At 37.6% G+C, this 22,353-nt stretch overlaps 1 long non-coding RNA gene and 1 pseudogene across 1 annotated transcript; one reads left to right on the top strand and one right to left on the bottom strand.

The window, feature by feature from the left end:
* The first annotated feature begins 1,869 nt into the window (after positions 1 to 1,869).
* Positions 1,870 to 14,270, top strand: LOC125649457 (uncharacterized; annotated as a pseudogene).
* A 2,117-nt stretch (positions 14,271 to 16,387) lies between these two features.
* Positions 16,388 to 17,220, bottom strand: LOC125652688 (uncharacterized). The gene is made up of 2 exons (XR_007361654.2): positions 17,004 to 17,220; positions 16,388 to 16,462 (listed from the first exon to the last, which is right to left on the bottom strand). It is a non-coding gene; the product is annotated as an uncharacterized LOC125652688 (long non-coding RNA).
* Positions 17,221 to 22,353: the final 5,133 nt, after the last annotated feature.

The following is a 22,353-nucleotide window of genomic DNA, read 5'->3' on the forward strand; positions in this document are numbered from 1 at the left end:
TTGTTTAGTTCTAGTTTGTTTCTTCTTTAAAACATTTATATGTATGTAAATATTCTATTGACCAGAAGAAGGGACAGGTCGTCTCGAAAATTTGCCCATACAATATTGTTTGTGTCGTTAGTCATATATCCTTATTTCTCCTTATTTATTTGACATTGTATCTACTATTATTAGATCCGACACTTTTGATGTTGAGTGTTGTATATATAATCTCAAAAATGGATGAAGCAATCGGCACATTTGTTAAAAAATTTAAAAGAGTAAAATCGAAAATGATCTCATAATAATCAACGATCAGTTCCTGCTAGTACTTTCGTCTTACGGCTTTTCAGACTGTGTGTCTCGATACATTGACATTTGCATGACGGTGTCTTATATTCCGCTCTTTACATACTATTTTTTTTTATCTTTTATATAATTCAATATCAACAAATATATAAATCATTCATCAACATATTTCCTTACAACAACAATGTTCTACATATTCAAATGTATGTTATACATTAATGAGTTTGTAGTGCAATATATAATACAATTTTATGCAATAAAGTTTACAATAGTTAGATTGAATTGTCAAGTCATACTATTAATAAATACACAAAAACAAATCTATTGTTTACCACATGAAAGGCTACCTTCGTTTACCTGTAAGGCACACTACCACATACACCAAGAGTCCAATTACCTCCAGGTAAACAAAATGTGAAGAAGCCGTCTCCCTCCACACCGACCCTCTCACCTACAAAATTCAAATCAAGAAGTATCAAATATTGTACAAACTTTCTTAAATATATTTTAATACATATATTTGAATACGATTTTTCTGCAATGTATTGATATGTATTTAGAGCCCGTTTCACTGAGATATATAAATTTTCACTGTTAAAAGAGGTTTCAGTTAGTCTACATTTCATTTTATATTTATCGGTCCAAAAGTTTTCTGTGATTGGTTTAATGAACTTGTTAGAGGGCGAAGCCCTCTCACGGCCCGAAGGGCCGTGAGAGCGGAGCTCTCCCTATAGGTAACACGTATATACATGTTTAAAAGGAAAATATAGGAAAATAATGAAAAATTAAACCATATCTATGGAACTTGAAAAGTTTGGTACCAATGGCGTCGATTCGAATATTAGCGCGTGGACATGTATTCCTCCATTTTGAATCTCGTCTACCCTAGTTCACGTCGTTCTGAGATGTTACATAAAATCCGTAAAAGCATGTAAATCTTATTTTCTTAATAATATATAATCACTCCACGATTAACGTCATGTTTTTTGTTGTGGTTCAAACGCTATGTTTGTAAATTTGCTAAATAACGACGCTGAATATGACGTCACAATGTACTGCTTACATTAATTGCGTTATATTTCCCGCGTTCAATATATAGGCGGATCAAATGTCCAAAATTAGGATGCTTTGATACAGCTCCGTCCGCGTGTTAACTTCGGGTTGTTTTTATCCTGTTTTGGATATAGATACTAATGCCAAAACTTTTTTGCTTCGCCCTCAAACACGGTCACGCCGTAAAACATATTATCAACTAATATGTTATAGAAGAAAGATGATTTAATATTCAATATATTAACAAAGTTATTTTCTTTAAATAATACATGCATGTTGTTTTTAATATTAATATAGGGAGCTTTTTTGCAGTCAAATATACGGGTAAAGCGGCTGAACATTGTTTTTAAAATATAGTATTCACAGATAATAAGATTTATTTCTTTTACAAAATAAATCCGATTATTATAGCGTCTAAGATCCGCACCTTATATTTGTGCACGTAATGCCTTACTGTAGATGACGATATTGCAAACTCCCCGTCGAGGCCTCATTACGTCACCTACGAATAGACCTCTCCTATTAGCTATGACGCCACATCCTACTGCACTACATTACGTAGTCTCGTTCAACCAGACACTCGGCTGTCTCTGTAAATCTTCGACGAGTAGAGAGTCTGGTAAAGACACGCGATTATAACTGTTACCGCTAGGGAGCGCTAATTTAGTTTCCGTTTGATTCTAAATTAGTTGATCTTTCATTAGTGATACTAATAGGAAAATCATTGTTACATGTACAATAAAAAAAAATTACGTTCTTTGTCAGCTGGAAATTGTACTTTCACTTAATTGCCTCCTAAAGTAATTTTGATAGAACGGTTTTACCATTTCCCGTTGGTAGAACAGCAAATAAATCCTTTACTTTTACAAAAGTTTTTATAAACATTCTAGTTGTAAATCCTTAAGCGTAAACGGCAAGTTCAATCTATTACAAATTTCTTCGGTAGTCGTTATTTTGAAGGTGTGTTGAATCAACCAATCAAATTAAATACCGAAATTTTGGTAAACCTCGTTCTGACGTCACAAACGTTATCGCGTATCTTTACCAGACTCTCTGCTCTTCGGATATTAACGAAAAAAGCAGAGCGTCTGGTTGCACGAGACTATACGTTACGAAGGCTATGCAGCTGCTGTAGACATTGTTAATATTGCATTATGGGTATGCGGTGAAGTATGAAGCGCGAGCTCGAGGACTTACGTACTAAGGCTACCTCTCCAATCGGATCACGCGCTCGTCCTTTTCCGTAACCGGTAAGAAGACTCGGACGTGGATCGGCGCAAGAATTGCATCAAATCGATGCATTTCTTCGCCAGAAGAGTGACCGTGGATGAGGTTAAAAGGCCAAAACCGAATCCCTGAATAATGTGTTATTTATATTTTTACCACAGATTCAGTTTTGGTATCATTAACGTCTTATTCACTCTAATACATGAACATATAAGTGGAAATCGATAGTAGTACAATACCTTAGATGTGTATGATATCTTAGATGCATTTGAAAGCTCACATTTCAAAGTGTAACGTACGACTGTGACGTCATAGTTACGTTTATATATACGTAGAAACCAACTCTGATGGCGTCGATCCACATACGAGGTTCATTTGCGGTTACGGAAATAGCCGAGCAGTTACGATTGGCTACCTCTCCTGTGTGACGCAGTACAATATACAGATTTGTATATTGTGATTCCGCGATTATCACGCAGGCAAATAACACTAAAGAAGTAGTTTGTAGTTAAAAGTTTAAAGATATTGACATTAAGATCAAAGATCATTAAAAAGTAGGGAGACTCTGTTGAAGTTATTGTGTAAAGTAATGAACTTGATGTTTACGTTCTTGTTTTAAAAGTTGTTTACGTTTAAATTTGACGTTATGTTTTTCGTCATTCTACAGTGACGTCACAGTATACGCGGCCTTAGAAATCGCTATCCCATAATGCCTAAGTGGAAGAGTTTGGTTTGTGAGCAAACGAACTCTGGCGGAAGTTTGGACGATATTACTGTTGAAATTTGAGGTCACAATATTTGTATCAGTTGGATTGAGAGATCTATATTTATTTTAACTATTTAGACAATATGTAACCTCGACAAAAGTTGCATTCTAATGAAGAAAGAGAGAGGCCGTCGAAAGGAAAACGTAAATTTGCCGGGAGGGCCAGGTTGCCGGGTATAAAGAAAAGGTGCCAGAGGGAAAAGAGCACAGAGCCATCTCAGGAGACGGATAAAGGGACGAGCAAGGAGTCAGAACTGGAGGAAGTTGTCTCGTCAGTGGCGGAAAAGATGCTACCAGAAATCAACAAAAGGATAGAGACGATTATTTCTCAAAGCCTTGACACACCGCCGTCTGAAGGTAGCAAAGTCTCATATATGCCTAGTACAGCAACTACACATGTATCAAATTTATCTGATTCAGATCAAATCGTTTGTTTCGACACAAGTTTTCCTTCGTATCCATCACCTCAGAGCATAGCTAGTGTGCATGATGATCTAGGTATATATGTGTCTCAATCAGTTAAACAAAAAATCATGAAAGGGGAGTTTGTGGAACTACATACACTTTTAAATAAACAAACAGATATTGAAACGCAGGAAAGTAGATTTTTATTCATGAATGACCAGCTTACATTAAAACCTGCAAATACGGTCAAAATTACAACAATTGATATTTGGCTAGATGCATTTTTTATCTATATGAGTATATATTTGTCAGCACATATTGAACAAACTCACATGGCAAATATCAAACTCGGTGCCAGCCGAGTTTCTGGAGGATTAGGTTGGAGAGAATATGACCGTGAATTTCGACTAAAAAGAGCTAAAGACAACAGTATTTCCTGGGACAAAATTGACCAAGAGCTATGGCTTCTTTTCATAATCCCTAATACTCAGTAAGTATATAAGAATTCTCAGGGCAGCTCAAAATGTTGCTATGAGTAGAACAACAAAAGTTCTTGCCGGCTACAAAATTGTCAATATCAACACCAATGTTTAAAGTGTCGAAACAAACATTCTGCCATTCATTGTCCTGATAAACAAGCTATACAGATGTCCTCTACCTCAAGGAATTCTCAACCTCCCTCATCAGGTTTTCGTCAATCAGGCAGCAAACATTCAGCAGGTTCCTTGTGGGTTGGTAACTTGGTTATGAGTAGAAGAGGACCCCTATTGTTTTTCAGGTCAAGGGTCAATCTACTCTGGACATAGGAAGACCTTGTCTGCTCAATATCATGAAAACCCTTTGCTTGACAGACACCAAACTTGGTACACTGGTACATCCCAAAGCGTAGATGACCCCTATTGATTTTGAGGTCACGTGGTCAATGGTCACACTGGACATAGAAATATACTGACCACTCAATGTCTAGAGAACCCTTTGCTTGACAAACATCAAACTTGGTACACTGGTACATCATCAGGAGAAGATGACCCCTCTTGGTCTTAGGTCACATGGTCAAAGTTCAATCTGGACATAGGTATATATTGACCACTCAATGTCTGGAGAACCCTTTGCTTGACAGACATTAAATTTGGTACACTGGTGCATCTTCAGGAGAAGATCACTCCTCTTGATTTTGAGGTCACATGGCCAAAGGTCAATGGTCAAACTGGACATAGAAATATACTGTCCAATCAATATCTTGAGAACCCTTTGCTTGACAGACATCAAATTTGGTACACTGGTACATCTTAAGGAGAAGATGACCCCTATTGATTTTGAGGTCACATGGTCAAAGGTCAATGGTTTAATTGTTTCCTAATTTTAAGAATTCTTAAGTTGATTGACACCAAATCTGGTACACTGGTACAGCATAAGGAGTAGATGACCCCCATTGATTTTTAGGTCACTTGGTCAATCCACTCCTGACATTGGATGATATTATCTGCTCAATATTTCGAATTGTTGATACTTCTACCAATCAAATTAGGCACGTGTATACCCCTTTTCAATTTTGCACCATGGAGTGGGGGGGGGGTGCATATATGTTTTACAAACATCTCTTGTTATTACAAGCATTACTGATGAGCTTGGGGTTCGCGTTCCTCAAGCCATCAAAGATAAAATTTGGGCAAAGCAATATGTCAATTTATCTAAACTTCTCAATTCACAATCACACAACAACCATGATATGCACAAATTTTCAATCATACAAGGTCAATTAGTTGTCGAACCCAAGGTCAAACATAGCAAATTTCCCACAATTCATAACTGCATAGATGGATTTTTGATATTCGCAAGTATATATTTAGCTAGGCACCCTTCTGACATCCAGGGCATCTTAAAATATATTCATGCCATTCGCATAGCACATGGTCGTAACACTAATTCTAACCGGCTCGAGTACGATAGGCAGTTCAGGCTCATGCTGAGTTATGGTTCATGTATATATGCAATCCGAGGTTTCCTACCAGGTAACCCTTCAAATCAGTTAAAAACCAGACACATTGGTACATTTAAATATTCATTGTTTGATACAAAATATTCAGTGAATTATGGATTCATTGACCTCAAATGTTGCGATCATCACTTTAAAGGCCCATGCCTTAAACCACACAGCATCAACTTATCAAATGGGCATAAACTCTCTTCAAACTTTCGTACCAATTATGAATTCCAGCTATGTTGGCCCCCACCAGTTGACCAGTTTATCAACTATATTGCTTTCTTAAGTGCCACCTAAGTATCGTTTTCAACGGCTAGGTGCGTTAGTTAAAAAATTCAGTTTGAGGGCGGTATTGACAACACAAAACATTCATAGTAAGCTAAATGCTACAGGGATTCCATAGGCTGAACCTAGTAAAGCAGGCCCGTTTCCCTATCACTTCGTATACTGAACCTAGTTAATATCTATCCTTCCAATAGTCTGTTCAAGTCATTACGAAGCCGCCACGTTTCCCACCGCATTTCAGTTGGCAATTTTTGCATTGTTGCGGGTTGTTGCTAGTTATGCCGCTCCTACACTATTGTACAATCACGTATCAATAGACGAGGTACATATTTCGTTGTTTATAACTGGTTCAAAACATCAATGCAATAGGGGTTCTACGTTGAACATTTCACTCAACTCACGAGCAGATTCATTGTTCAAGCACATGCACAACTTTTTGTCCATTAGACCAATCACGTGGCCCATATTACTGCCACCTTAATGCCAAACCTCTCACAAAATATCAACTTGCATCATTATTGCACAGGTCTATTGAATCCATCGGTCAAGATCCCCAAAACGAAATTGAGGCTAGAGGCAGATGGAAATGTCAATCATTTAATTCCTATATCAGAGCCTAAAGATTCAAATTTTTAAGTATACCTGCAATATTGTGCGTCCTAATTCAATACTACTGTCTGCATTATTGCCTCTTCCATTATTCATTATCCTGCCCGCCGTATATGGATCTACTACAGCACATTTTTTTGTGCGGTAAGAGTGGTATGGTGTGGAAGGAGGTGGAGCCTATTGTTCCACAAAGGGGCAAGCCTGATGTTATATTAATTAATGGGGGGGGGGGGGCAGCATTGGTACAACGCCGTTGGCTAGATTGCAAAACTTTCTGGAGTTAACTATTGCCAGGATGCCTATTTACAAACTTTTCTTCCACAAACTCGGTTCATGTCGTCCCAGATTCTCCCCAGGCGTTACTATACTCATACGTTATCAAATATTGCAGCAGACAACGCACGTAAGAGTATTATCAAATCGTTAGCTCCATTCGTAACACCACACAATGCCGAATACATAAAATACCTAGGTCTTCAACAATGCTCTTCCAAATTTCACACACACAGTATGCATTGTCTGATATTGCTCAGCATTGTCCAATGAAACGCTAGAATATTTCCTTAACCTAACTGCTATTTGATAAGCAGTCTCCCTGTCATGGCTCGAGCAAAATGTTGCCCGCTTGTGGCGGATGTCTTCATGTACGTTAACATTTCTTATACATACATGAAGACATATGGCCGAACTTTGCTAAGCCTGCCACAGATTTTGTTTCAGTCCAGGTCTGTGGTCAATAATTGGGCTTATTGACATTGAATGATTGATTGATATATTGATTGATTGACACATTGGTGGATTAAAATATTGATTGATTGAAAATATTGAATGAATTATTGATTGATATATTGATTGATTGACACATTAGTGGATTGAAATATTGATTGATTGATTGAAAATATTGATTGATTGACTCAAACATGCATGGACTATTGATGCTACAACAAAACTATCCAAAAGTCGTTGTAGATCATGCATTTCATTACAGAGTGTATATGTTATCGTTCTGTTCTATTGAAATAACATATAATATCGTCCACAGCAACAAAATGAGAATTGTGAAAGGAAAATACACATCTTCCAATGTCTATAATGGAAATCACCAGCAATAAGGTGATTTCACATCGGTCAGACTTCATTACATGTCTTCTCAAATATTGCACATTTGTACCAAAAATTGTCCTCTATAAATTTAATCGAAATGGAATTAAGGGGGAAAATTCCACACTATGTAGCATATGGTAATTTGGTTATCGTAGGGGGGTCTCAATAGCCGTCTTTCCTTAGGGAACTGCTATGTAGACAGTTTTCCGGGGGAGAAATGACGAGAGGAAAATGCTAATACACAACACCAGTAAGTTTAATTAATTATATTAACTAACGGTACATTTTAGACAAGGTATCAGCTTACAACACACTGATGATTTACTGCAAATCACGATGTTTCCGCTTCTTGAGGAATGTTCTAATTTCATTTTAAGGACCCTTCCTTCAGATTGACATATTTAAAGCACATCTTTGGACGAGTTCCTTTGCCACGGAATAGTGTCTGGAAGCTGGACAATAAAAATAAAAAGCCGAACTGAATCTGCACACACAAAATAGTTAATTCCAGAACCCTAGTTCCCAGTTGTAAAATAATCCAATGCCTAAAGTGCTTGTCTAACCAGAGCTTTTTTTTTTATTCCACAAAAAATTCAAACTGTATTTATAATAAGAATAAATTTTCTAGTATAATCTTGAAAGACACAATTATGCAACCATTACGTCATTTTTCTACTAAAGAAGTAAACATCGAGCTCTAGAACAATCTAGGTCAAAGGTGTCCATCGAGTGCAAGTGGTAAACAACATTCCCCCTTAAAAAGTTAATGACAATGAAAACTTTAAATTCTCAAATGCACATATACATATGTACATCAATCAAAGCAACGAAAAATAAAACCCACCCATGACACTCTTGTTAAGGCATTGTTGTCTTCGCCTTTGATATATTTGATATCAACATCATACTCTTGCAATAATAAACTCCATCTTGTGAGTCTTTGATTCTTGTTTGTTTATGCAGAAAAGTGAGAGGGTTGTGATCTGTAAAAACAAGAATTGGATGTACAGTAACATTCAAATAAACATCACAATGTTGTAAAGCTAACAACAAAGCAAGGCACTCTGGTTCAATGGTTGAATAATTTTGTTGACATTTTGTAAGTTTTTTGGAAAAATATGAAACAACTCTATCTACATTGTCATTATGATCTTGAAACAAAGCAGCGCCGACAGCTACGTCACTTGCACCTACAGTAAGCTTGAATTGCTTAGGAAAATCCCGGACAAGCCCCCGATTTTGTTATGGGTGAGAATTAACCCTTGATAATACAGCAACAGAATTTACTAACAAAGGCAATAAAACAATTGATAAGATTTATTTACAATTAATGATTGAAAGAAAAATGGAACAACAGTAAAATACTAACTTACGGTAGTTAAACAATACATATCAAAATCCGTGCCGAACTGAATATACACACACAAAATAGTTAATTCCAAAATCCTAGTTCCCAGTGATAAAATAATTCAAATGCCTACAGTGCTTCCATGTCTAACCAGAACTCTTTATAATAAAACTTCAAAGAGTATTTAAAATCAGAATGAATTTTCTAGTACAATCTTGAAAGACACAGTTATGCAACCATTACGTCATCTTTCTACTAAAGAAGTAAACATCAAGCTCTAGAGCAATCTAGGTCACAGGTGTCCATCGAGTGCAAGTAGTACACAACAACTGTTGAATTTAATGACTGCCTAATTTATCGAAGATTTAATCACAAAAATTCATCTAATATCAAAATGATAAACTAACCTTTTGTGTTGCATTTGTTATGTGAAAAAAGTAAACCATTTCCTCAGCTGATTTATCAAAACAATTAATAATTTGATTTTTTAATCGCGGAAAATATAGCGTACAGCTTCGGATCGCTTCGTGTTTGTTAAAATTAAAGAGTTGCATTCTTTTACAGACTATGTCACACTGAACGACGGTGAGTGAGATGGTTAGAGTGTAAATGCAGGAAAATAAAGGTGTCCTTATGTGTGAACATCGCGTCCTACTACTTCAACACCAGTTCCACGATTTAATGATGAAAATAGTACAATCTCATTAAATCCCTCCTCTATTGGCCATGAACGCGACATGGCCAAAAGAGGAGCGGATCAGATTGGGAAATAGTATAACCAATGACTAGCTATCATGTATTTTTAAATAAGACTATGTCACAGAACACGTGCGCCAGTTATCGACAAATGTAAGATGATTCTGTAAACAAATAATTATTACAGCCACGTACATGTAGCAACAGGATAATTTGGCCCACACATTCTTTTGTTTTGAGAATGTAGTTTTTCCATAAATTTTACCTATTTTACCATGTGTTACATTAATTGCGTTTATGCCAATGCGTATCCATATCAAACATAAAACGAATAAAATAGGAATCGGAAATAGCTGTGTCGAAGATTCCAATTCTCTGTATACACACTATCTTCTTCAATGCAGACTACGTAGAGTCTTATTTATAAAATTTAATAGGCTGTACATATGGATATTAATAAAAGAATTGGCTTCATGACCATGAACTGACCTAGGGTATGTTAAATTTACCTAGAGAAGCCATTGTGCTAAATTAAACTTAATATACAGCACAACCAGCCGCAAGACATCTGACCTACTGCCCGAATAGAATAGTGACCTTAACCTAATATCTGAATAGACCAGTAGGTGTGTCGAAGCTTATCTGGCTGCCCTGTAATCCCTCAAAGGCTGCTTAGCAGCTGGAATGACAAGAGTGATACAAGTTTAATATTTATTAATTGGATCAGAAACAGGATGCAAATTTACATATATGGTGGAAAGGGTCGCATGCAAACTTTTTGTGGGGAACTGGGGAGGCGGCCAGTGTGCCTACCAAAGTAGGGGCAACACAGGGGGCCCTATGTGGACATAGGTGCCCGAACCTGAATGAGTCCCCACGTTCTAAGGGAGGTAGAGATCTCTGCGCATCTCACCGGTCTCCTGCGTGCTACCTGGTTTAATTAGCAAGTGCGAGCGTTTATCTCTATGCTACCCCCTTGCGTACTCTCAAGCAATGGTGACTTAACCAAGATGTCACTGGTATCACCAAATTGACACATTTTGATAGTAATTATGAAGTTGTAAATTATTTGAATTTCCTCCATTTTTCAAGGGAATAGCTAAAACTTCAGGATTCCTGACCAAAATTAGACTGAAATCTGAAATGGCCATTTCAAAATGTGTAATCTCAAAGGTGACGTAAGATTAACAACAAAGTGGTTGCAGTTCAGGCGGACTATAAGACTTGTCAGCTCTGAATAACTCCTATGATGGAAAGCAAACATTTGACAAAATTTCCTAAGACCAATTTAGCAAACCATCTCCCAGTCCTACTGAAGGAAAATTACGTCCCATAACTGAAACTAATACCTCTAAAGGATTCCGATTGATTCTGAAGAGTTTCCGCAGAAAATTCTAGAGTAATTTTGAAGTCTGAATTCCGTCAAAAAAGAACTAACTACAAGTCCCAAATACTTCCGTAAAAACTAAGGTAATGATAGCAGAATGGCACATTGCTAAATACCATTTTCGACGATTCCTAAGGTAAAACAATAAACTGTAATGGATCAAACTTTTTAGACCGGAAATTCCTCATTAATTCGTCAAACTAATCCAAACGTTCCAGAGCCAGTGAGAATTAACCCAAACTCAGCTAAGAATTAAATTAAGTCTGATTACTCGAGCCAAAATACGAAAATTAACCAGCCTATTAACACCCCTAAGCCTCTACCCTCAAAGCACGCCTCCTCGGAGCAAGTCCTACGCAGCACAGAGCGAGCGTCTCGAGATCCCCGGTTTAAGACGTAAAGGTTATAAAGCGTAGAACAATTGTTGAAAAAGTGGATAACAAAACATGACACTCCCTGACGTGGTGTCTCGACTGCTGGAACCATCCAAACTCCAATAAATGTCTATTGAATGAATTATGGAAAGAAAAGAAAAAATTCAATGCCGAATACATCTCAGACAAAACCAGTCAATTATTTACATGAAATGGGAATGGAGTGTGATTGACTTAAAGTTAACCAAACAATAACTTTTGGTTAGGCTTGACATTGAGAATAAACAACAACGAACCGATCAACAATCTGCAAGTCCGAACTGAAATTGAGATTGTGGACAATTATCGGAAACAAAAACTGCAATTAAATGCAACTAATGATATGGAACTAGGGTATCTGTGCTATGGAAAGTGCTAAATATCCAAAGAACGACGAGGTGAGAATACAGTATACTGCGACTCGTACGCTGTGATGCTGGTTCTAGCACAAACCTGAAACGTGTGTACGAAATAGCATATAGCGCTCCACGTCACGTACGTTGTCGGAATCATCGTAAACTACATAAATTAAAAAGAGGCAAATTGTTGAACTAGCAAGAATACCACGTAATTGCATAGGGATGTTAACAATAGATAAGTACTATGAAGTTAATAACTCTGCATAAATTGACCCGTGAGGTCCTTGGTACCTAAAATTGTGATCGTGCTGTAGTAAAACCCGTGAACCCCTGTGGCCGTGAATAGCAATGCCTACCCTGAAACTTGGGCCCAATAATGCCTAGCAAGTAAACCTAGCGAGATAATGTAGTGGTTGGCCACATTGCAAATTGAACCTCGTGGAAGGTTGAGGTCCGAGCCCCTGGTCTATGCAGTGCCGTCATTTTGGCACAATCAGGTATACCTGAACGTTATCCAGGTTCACCCGTGTATGACATGTAAATGAATAAATACAAAGTAACGCGACATAATGAACTGATTACAGAATGGCACGAATTAAGAGTAAGCAAGCCTTGGAATTTGTAGCATGATCTGACTAGCTGGTGCCCTTTGCTTGACCGACTCGCTAGCCATGCCTATTGAAAGGTCATGAAACCTACGTTAACCAAGGAATGGCATTTTGGCCAAATAGATACAATCAAAATTGTGCCATAGATTTGCCATTGGGATACATAATAATAAGAGCACCGGCGATGCTAGGTATATTAGGTGGTGTAGGACATGGCCAGGATATGAATTTACATATGGCGGCTGCCAGAAGATACATACAGAAACTAAGTCTGAGTATGGTATGGCCCTACGGGCTATGTTGTGCGAGTGCTTTACGACAGCCGGTAGAATTTGAACTAAGTGAATATTAAGGAATATCTAATAAATGCAGCGACTCACCATGTTGACCTTGAGAAGGGATGGTAGTCTTCGTCAGGGATTAGACGACTATCGCCGCCTGAATAGGTACCTCCTGCCTTCAGGGGAGGACCAGCGGTGTCGTGCTTCACTCCCTGGTTGGTATGCCGTCCTTGTCTCGAGCTCCAGTCCCGTGGAGATCCGCATTAGAAAGGTTCGTGTGTGGTGGCACGATAAAAATCGCTCCCCGCAAAGCGGCCGGGCACAGGCCAAAATTTGGAAACCCATCGCCGACAGTGGTGACGATTCTATTCAGGTTGACCTTGAGAAAGGAGAGTAGCGTTCGCCTGGGATTAAACCTCCATCACCGGCTAAATAGGTACCTCCTGCATTTAAAAGGGGGGTGACCATAACGTTGCCGTGCTTCACTGCCTTGCCCTCCAAGTCTCGGACTCAAGTCCCGTGGGGATCCAGGATAGAAAGGTCCACATCACCCATCGCGGTTGTAACAGGCCTTCAAATTAAACCGCGGGTCCGAGTCACAGCAGGCGGGGCGGTAGCACGATAAAAATCGCTGAGGCCAAAGTTAGGCAACCCATCGCCGACAGTGGTGACGATTCCATTGTTGGAAGAGATGTTTTACTGTATTGTTTATAGGAATTAGATAGGTCACAGTTCGTTATTTTCACCATGGACAAAACAAAACAAAAACTAATCGATCGGTATTACTTCTATCTGTCCCTTTTTTTCTTTTTTCTTTTTTGGCTTCATCCGGTTGCTGCACTGGTAAAGGATTGTTTGGCTGCGTATACGATTGCACGATGTTAATAAATTAGCTCGATGGCAATGGATTGTCATTAAGAAAATCATTTAATCTAAGGTTTCAGCAGAATGAAAAGTTAACTCGTTCCCCGTTATACGGAATTGTAAGAGGCAAGATAGTTCGAACCAGGTTTATTTCGTAAACGGTACGAACTGTATTAGCCAATTTTAATTAATTGTGGACTATTTGATATGTATCAAATAATCTTGATTATTTATTCATTGAACTTGTATATATATGAACACCACAACGTTGAAATTTGTATTACAGATGAACGCGGGAAACGGTTTACAGATAGTCTGCGCATTTATTAACCACGTAGAAATGTTGCTCATTATTAAAGTACACACAAAACATCTTTAAGGTTGATGCACGTGTTCTATCTTAAAAGTGATTTTAAAGGCATGAAAAACAGCCGATTTCGGTAAATCTTGTCAATCGCAGATGACGAAAATGACGTCACTAATTTCCACATGTATCAACAGGGTCAATGCCCTAGTGCATAATAATAATGATTAAACCAAGTGAAACCTCATTTTAGGTTTACCCTAATTTTGAGGCGAAAATTGGGGCTTAATGTACCTTGCTCTTTACATAAATAATCTATTAAAGATGTGAATTTGTATAAGAAACAATCGAAATTATTTGATTGTATATCAGATAGTTCGTATTAATTTTGATTCACTCTGAAGGTCGGGTCTACATGACTTAATGTGCTACATCGTACGAGTTAATTTGAATGCACTACGTCACATTCAGTGCTGTCTGAGATACAATCCGTTCATTAGACTTTTTCAACCGAAGCAGCAACAAGTTTTTTTTTCTCTTTGAGGCAAAGCAACCTAAACACTTAGTCGAAGATTTTCCCCTTGGGTATTACTTCATTCACCTAGCATTCAGTGAGAGTTTTCCTGCTTAGAAATGCCACCTAAAAAACGAACGGCGACTCAGAGATCCCCAAGGGGTCGGGAAGAAACGTAGCTGAAGGACGCCCAGAACACCGACATTTCAACGCAGGGAACTAAGTCCTAATCCCACGGCCACATCTCGGACGGGCCGTGCTGCAGAAGGGCAGCCACATCCCCCTGAGTAGGTCACTCGGTTTACACTTGATAATGCACTGGATAACCCGGGTGAGTCTTGAAATTTTTTATTGGGCCGGGCGGTCAATTTACCATTACCATTTCAAATTATCTCCACATGCGATGATATTGGCTGCCATGTCCCTCATAAACTTAAGTAAAATATATGGATGTGGGGATTTATTGGTATACTGTAAATGTATTACATTTGGCTGTGTATTCTATTTAGCGCCTTTGGCGGAACGCATCTTCCGCTAAATCAAGTACATCGCTAAATGCCATCCGTAAATCTAGTTGTTTAAAGTAATTCAGGAATGCGCTTAATCAAATCTACGCTAACTTGTTGAAATAACAATTTCCGCCAAATATCGTACACGCCAAATATAATACGTGTACAGTATTTATAGGAGTTGTGAGATTGATCACTGTTCGTTATCTTCACCTTTCATGTCTATCCTACTCAAATCGGTTACAGAATTTGAGAAAATCGTGTCCCACGGTAATTTGAACTTGCCAATGGTAAACTATGCGTAGTCAAGCGCCAGCTCAACTCCATTTTGAGTATAGAAAAGTGGACATCGGCCTCCTGCTCTGCTCCATGATTTACATGAGCATCGTGCTTCAATGTTAACATACCCAAACGGGTTTAGTCCCCCAAAAGGTGGTTTGAATTAGGTATCACAAGGGACATGACACTTCTGAAAGTCTTTTCAGTTTCATTAGCCATCACTCTGTGGTGTCATCGGTTCCAAAATTCAAAAATTATTTTTCACATTGACAACTCTGCAGTAGTACAGGTAGTCAATATTTTACTTCTAATTCTCACAGAGTCATGGGTGTCATCAGACGGTTAGTGCTACTATTGCTACAATACAATATTCAGTTAAATACCACGTACATTAATAATAAGGCCAATCACATTGCGGATGCATTATCCTGTTCCCAGTCGGACCGTTTTTTTGAAGACTTGAGCCAGAGGTAGACTAGTGGCTACACCATTAACCAACCCACATATGGGACTTGTAGAGCAGGAAACATCCAGACTGCTTAACGGGTCACTCGGTTCACAACATTTACCTGGCTTACAATACGGCTTTATCTAAGTTTAAGCAGTTCACTTTACATTATGGTTTCACCAGCACATGGCCTTTCCCAGGCGATGAGCTGCTGCATTACATTGCTTACTCGTCATTAAATAAATTACATATAGGACCATTTCTTTGCACTTGAGTGCAATTGCTTAACATAAAATCCAGGGATTCCAAGATACTACTAGCATTCATTATCACAAAAGCTCCAGAAGGTTTCAAGCGGTCTGTAGGCATCAACAAAGATATCAGACATTCGAATCATGCCTTTTTTCAGCAGTCTTTTTATTGGCCTTTTACGGTTTACTCAGAGTCAGTGAAGTTTTGTCATTGCTGATTTCGGAAGTTTCTCAAAACCAACCAGGTTTCCCTTTTTCATTCCCTAATATAGTTATCCTCCGTAAATGTCATTCATTCCATGCTCTCATTGTGTCACATTGAAAACAGTAAAACTTCAGTGGTAGCATAAGAAAGTGAAGAAGAAAAAACGAAATAGAAAAGGCAACAGAAAAAAATGCAGCAAACTTCTTTCTTGCTTTTATTTATCAATTGCATAGAACAATGCCTATTCCAGCAGATGTCTTGCAATATCAGTAGTTCTGAAAATAAAGAACACTCCTCGGTAAATATATATGTAAATGATACAAGGAGTGATAAAAAAAAGTTTCTGAACTAGCGCCATTATTTTAGCATATCTTTTTTCTCTGTCGAACGTATACATAAGAAGTAAACACCATCAATAATCGGTAACTCTAAACTATATTATATATCCACCCTTTTCAAACACCATAAAATGAATACCGCGAATAACCACATTCATTTCCACTTTCAATTTGTTTCCAATCATGTAGCGAAGTAAAATACCGTGTTTTGAGGTTGCATCATATTTTGAGCAATTCATCTTTAAAATTTAATCAAATAAAGTGTGTAAAGTTTGATATATAGTCTTCACATTCTTTTTATTATAGCACTAGTCGAAGTACTTTTTTCACCCCTGTTGTACAAGAGTGAAGTCCCTGTCATATTTACTCAACTTAAAAGTTGCTAATCGGAACCTGTACTTAGGGAAGACGAAAGAAATGATGTAATCTTTTAAGTTTTTTTTTATTTGCTTATTATTATCATTATTGTAAATTATACCGTTTATGCTATCCTTGGCTTGGTCTTCGATGCCATCGTCTTTTATAAGCTGGTTGTCTGCTATAAACTCGTAGTTTGCTATACGATGGTCGTCTATTATAAATCGATGGTCGTCTGTCAAAAGCAACATGTCTTCCAAAAGCAATTTCTCTGCCAAGAACATGTTGCCTTTCGCCACTATTTATCCTTCGTCGTATAATTCCTCTTTCCTGTAACCTTGGAACTCTTCTAAGTCCTCTTATTAATCCACTTCCTTGCCTGTATCCATAGACATGATAGGGTTCGTATCTATTATGATGAATTTGTCGAATCCCTCCGTGGTAGACACTGTGGACAGTTCCGTTACCGCCACCATTTCCGCCTCCATGGTAGTAGTTATCATAGTCGTCATCACCTGATGCCACGGACAGCAATGCGATAAGGCAGAGAATCTTGAACATTCTGAAATTCAATCACATTGATTTGTATTTTCCTAGCACGAGTTTGATGACTTAATATTTGGATGCGTCAAGGAAGCGATTAGATTTTATCCCTCCATGATGTGTATTTTCATTGAATGAAAGAAAGGGGTTTTCAATGCTTGAAAAGTGCTGCAGGAATTCGAATGCATTTAGCAAAATCTGGATCCTAATTTTTTTTGTTGCCAAAGATTCAAGAGTGACCTCATACACTGTATTTCGCAGATTTCAAAATGTTTATATTTAAGTAAGGATGCTGGAGTTCCACATTGACAATGTATATTTGTGGTCGTTGGGTATCAAGTCTTTTAATGTCTGTTAAAATGGGCGCGCGACAGTTTGGGTACGACAGTTCGGAAGTTGGCAAAAAAATTTGATATTTAGTGTTATTTCTCTTTTTTAAACAGGTATCATTTTTGATGTTTTAAATTATATTACGTCCCATAATTTAACAACATCAATGTTTACCCAAAGGGAGAGCGTGAGCGCCGTAATGAAGATTGGTTTCCCTCTCAATCCCCGAAGATTGGTTTCCCTCTCAATCCCCTGTCCGAGGGAAGGCGATAATTAGGTGCACCGGCGTTAAGATTGGCGTCCATGTCCATGTCATTTGTCCCACAGAGTAACACAGAAAAAAGTCCAAATATGCCCAGTAACCATTTCAACCATTTCCAAACCTTTATTTTTTTCTGTACCATACATTACATGTACCACATCACAGCATATTTATCCGACGGTAGATAAATACATAATCTGATCACTTTCAATTTTCAATTTACACTCAAGGATCAAAAAGTATTTTCTGTCTTTTCAATTTCAATAAGCCTAAAAACTTCATTTAAATTTTATTTTTAGCGTAATCATTATGAACTTTTCAGAATGTATGCAGGACTTATTCGAGATTCGTGACAAACGTTACTTTCAGTGCTATTTTAATATTTTTGGGGATTTATCTGAGTGTTAAAACTCTATAAATGTAGCGGGTGAAACACAATCAAGGAAACAGTATTTTAGGGCTGCACTTGATGGTAAAAAAAAATGTCTTTATTTTGCCCCCAAAAGTTTTTTTTTCTAAAACGTAGACTGCTTGAAAGAAACAAAACTTAGTTGTTTGCTGATATTCACATTTGAAATTTATTTTTTACATGCTGATAATAAGCATTTTTGCAAAGATTACGTACACTGTCTGCTGATAACGGTAAACATTTATCCCATTATGTCGGCAACTTTCATAGCACGAAATTCCTCTGATACATTGAATAACAAAATATTTCTGCTATATCATAACACAACCAAAAGAAATACTTATGCATTTTGTTACTTTAAGTGAATTAGACCTATCAACAGTTGGGGTACGCGACATATGGCAAGTCCCGAACCGTCGTACACCCCTCTAAGTACGTGAACTGTTTTTTTCATAAATTCAATGATAAACCCCCGAACTGTCATTAACAAACTCCCGAACCGCCGTCACCGCACTCCCGAAACGTCGCATCAGGTGCTGAACAGTCGCGCACCCGAATCGTCGCGGACCCGAATTGTCGATAATTCGTTGAAATTACCATGTGCATGAATTGTGTTCCTTTATTAGCCGAAATAAATCTATATTATTATGAGGCAGAATTTATTCAAATACACAAGAATAAATATCTTGCTGTGACCTTCAACTCAACAATGAGATATATTGACGGCGTTTTATCCCGTAACAATGTTCATTTTCATTTACTGTATATGTGGAATGGATATATACCACTGAACTAAAAAATAAGATACGCCACAGAGTCTTCCATGCATGTGTATCTGCTTCATATTTTCATATTTTTAACACAGATGCTAAAGGTAAACTGACAACTCAACTTTAAAACAGGAGTGACTTCAGCTTATTTCTTAAATCGATGCAACCTACTTGTAAATAAGTTTATGTTTTAGGAGTTTCAACTATCTCGTTTGAAGTCAGCATTTCGCAAATTCAATGGTCGTTATAATGCGATGTGAAGATAACGAACTGTGATCAATCTTATTATAATATTATTTACACATACAATCTGTGGTTATGTCGAATGATGTCGGGCGTGCTTCATACTAATCGTTAGGCCGTTGTTTGCCTTCTGATTTTTACTACAGATTACTTCGGTTTCGAGAGATGAACAGGTGATGCTTACTCCTCCGAAATATCTGGTCCCATCTCTGGTATACCAGGGGTTCGTGTTTGTCCTACTCTTAATTTTGCATTTTATAGGGGGTTTTTTCCTTTAGATTGATCACTGTTTGTTTTCTTTGGTTTTCATTTTTCGTATTCATTATCAGTTTATTAACATGCCCATCGATCAAAAATCTCTGCTGTGTTCTGAAAGTGATCATATATCTAAAATTTTGAAATATCTATTTGTCAGTATAAAGGACCGGATTTTTAATTTCCATCGATGCAACATTGTTATTTATTTCTCACGTAGTGTTGCAAGAGTCCCAGTATAATCTTAGCCGTCACACTGCATAAAAAGAGATGTTCACATGCTGATGTAATTATCAATGTCATGTATTTTAACAATTGTAACAATTTTAATACACAACAGATGTTCCCTACATTTTCTACATACTTACAGTATTCATTTTACGCACGGACGAACAGACACACACATTCTATCTTTGTCCTATTGATCACATTACTGTTCGTTATCGTATCTTCTTTATGATAACGAACAGTAATCAAATGAAAAGGTGAAGATACTGAACAGTGACCAATCTCATAAATCCTCTAAAGAATGCAAACGATGTAGAAGGTACAGAAACAGACTCCTGGAAACAAAGCGTGTGCCTAGGAGGAGTAAGCATCCCCTGCTGACAGGTCACACCCACCTTTAACCCTATCTTGAGCAGGAGTAATCCGTAGTCAAAATAAGTATGTAAAAACGAACTCGCAATTGGTATGAAACACACCAAAACACATTCGATCCAATGATAGTTTGATCATTAGCACCGCTGAAGTTATAGTTTCAGACAAAAATCTGACAGTTTATTGGATTAAGACTATACTCGACTTTCATATCTTACCTGCACATTCCCTGGAAATCTGATATAAGAGTGAGTGGTGAGACTGGACTCTCCTATTTATACCTGCATCTCAAGTGTTACACAATTCCCCATTCTAATTGGAATTGTAAATCAATCAGTGGATGACAAATAGATTGCATAGTCATCGCCCATTTTTGATTATAGCATGATGGATCGAATAATGAAGACTTTATTCTTCATCATTTGGAATCATTACTTCGTGACTATTTCAGTGATCAAAAGCTAATATTAAATTTAGACTTGATTTTTAAATAATACCATCAAGAATTTAAGTGATCTTGGATGAAAACAGTCAATATATATCCATATACATTTTCTTTTCTTTCCTTATTATTATTTTACAACATAATGCACAAAACATAAACAAGGAAGTGTGAATTATGATGTTAGTATCATTTTACAACATGAACGGTGAAAATAACGAACAGTGATCAATCTCATAACTCCTATAAGCAATAAAAAATAGAGAGTTGGGCAAACAAGGACCCCTGGACACACCAGAGGTGGGATCAGGTGCCTAGGAGGAGTAACCATACCCTGTTGACCGGTTACACCCGCCGTGAGCCCTATATCATGATCAGGTAAATGGAGTTATCCGTAGTCAAAATCAGTGTGCCAAGAACGGCCTAACAATCGGTATGAAACATGTCAGACAGCATTTGACCCAATGATAGGTAGTATTGGCAAACTATATCGTTATAACAACCATAGAATTTGCGAAATGTTGACTTTAAATGAGACTGTCCTCTACAAAACCTAAACAAGAGGATGTGGATTATGACTACGTTAAGGTGTAAACAAATAGTCTTCTTGTGAGATTATCATCACCTTTCCTTACTTGATCAAATTAATTGATATTACATATCAAGTGTTTATAACCTGAAATATATGTATTTAATCATGTATAGTGTATATTTATCAATAATACTCAATATTTCATAAGTTTATGAAAAATAAAGATTGATTGATTAATTGTATATTGTTTAATGTCTCACTCAAGAATTGTTCACTCCTTTGGAGACGTCACGAATACCGGTGAAAAGTTTCAAATTTAGGCCCGTTGTCGATGCTTACGACCATTGAGCAGTGAGGGTTCTTTAGCGTGCCACACCTACTGTGACACGGGACATCCGTTTTTAAGGTATCTCCGAGTACCCGTGACATTCACACCTGATGCCGAGCGTTTGGCGATGACACTTTCACTACCTGTTTTAACGACTTAGGTCTTTCGCGGCCGGGATTCCGCATGCGGGGCGAACGCTCTAACCTCTAGACCACCGCGGCGGTTGAAAAATAAAGAATGTTTTGTATTTCAATATATGATATGATAAAACAGCATATATGATAGATTGCAATAATATAGTATTAGTCGATCTGCCTTTTGGGGGTTACTTTCGCTTTTTATAGTATTCACTTCCCCAAACATACTACCGGAGGACTGGTCTCCTCTAAGCAGTTACTTTATGTACATTTGTTACAACACATTAAAGCAATACTAGCCGTTATGTTGGTGTCAAGAATTGTGATTTACTATTTCAATGACAGAAAAACATAAGGTTTATAAACTTTTGTTAACAATATTTACGTTAGAAAATCCATCCAGAGGCTCTGTTTTGTTTGTTTGTTTCGATGTTTTATGCCACACTTAACAATGTTTCAGTTATGTGGTGGCGCCCAGGTTTTATTGGTGGAAGAGAGAACCCAGATACAATATACCTGGGAAGAGACCACTGACCTTCCGAAAGTAAACTGGGAAACTTTCTCACTTACCGGTGCGAGTGGGATTGGAACCCGCGCCGACAGAGGTGAGAGGCTGTGTG

This window comes from Ostrea edulis, chromosome 5 (genome assembly GCF_947568905.1).
Source record: "Ostrea edulis chromosome 5, xbOstEdul1.1, whole genome shotgun sequence".
In the NCBI taxonomy this organism is placed as follows: Eukaryota; Metazoa; Mollusca; class Bivalvia; order Ostreida; family Ostreidae; genus Ostrea; species Ostrea edulis.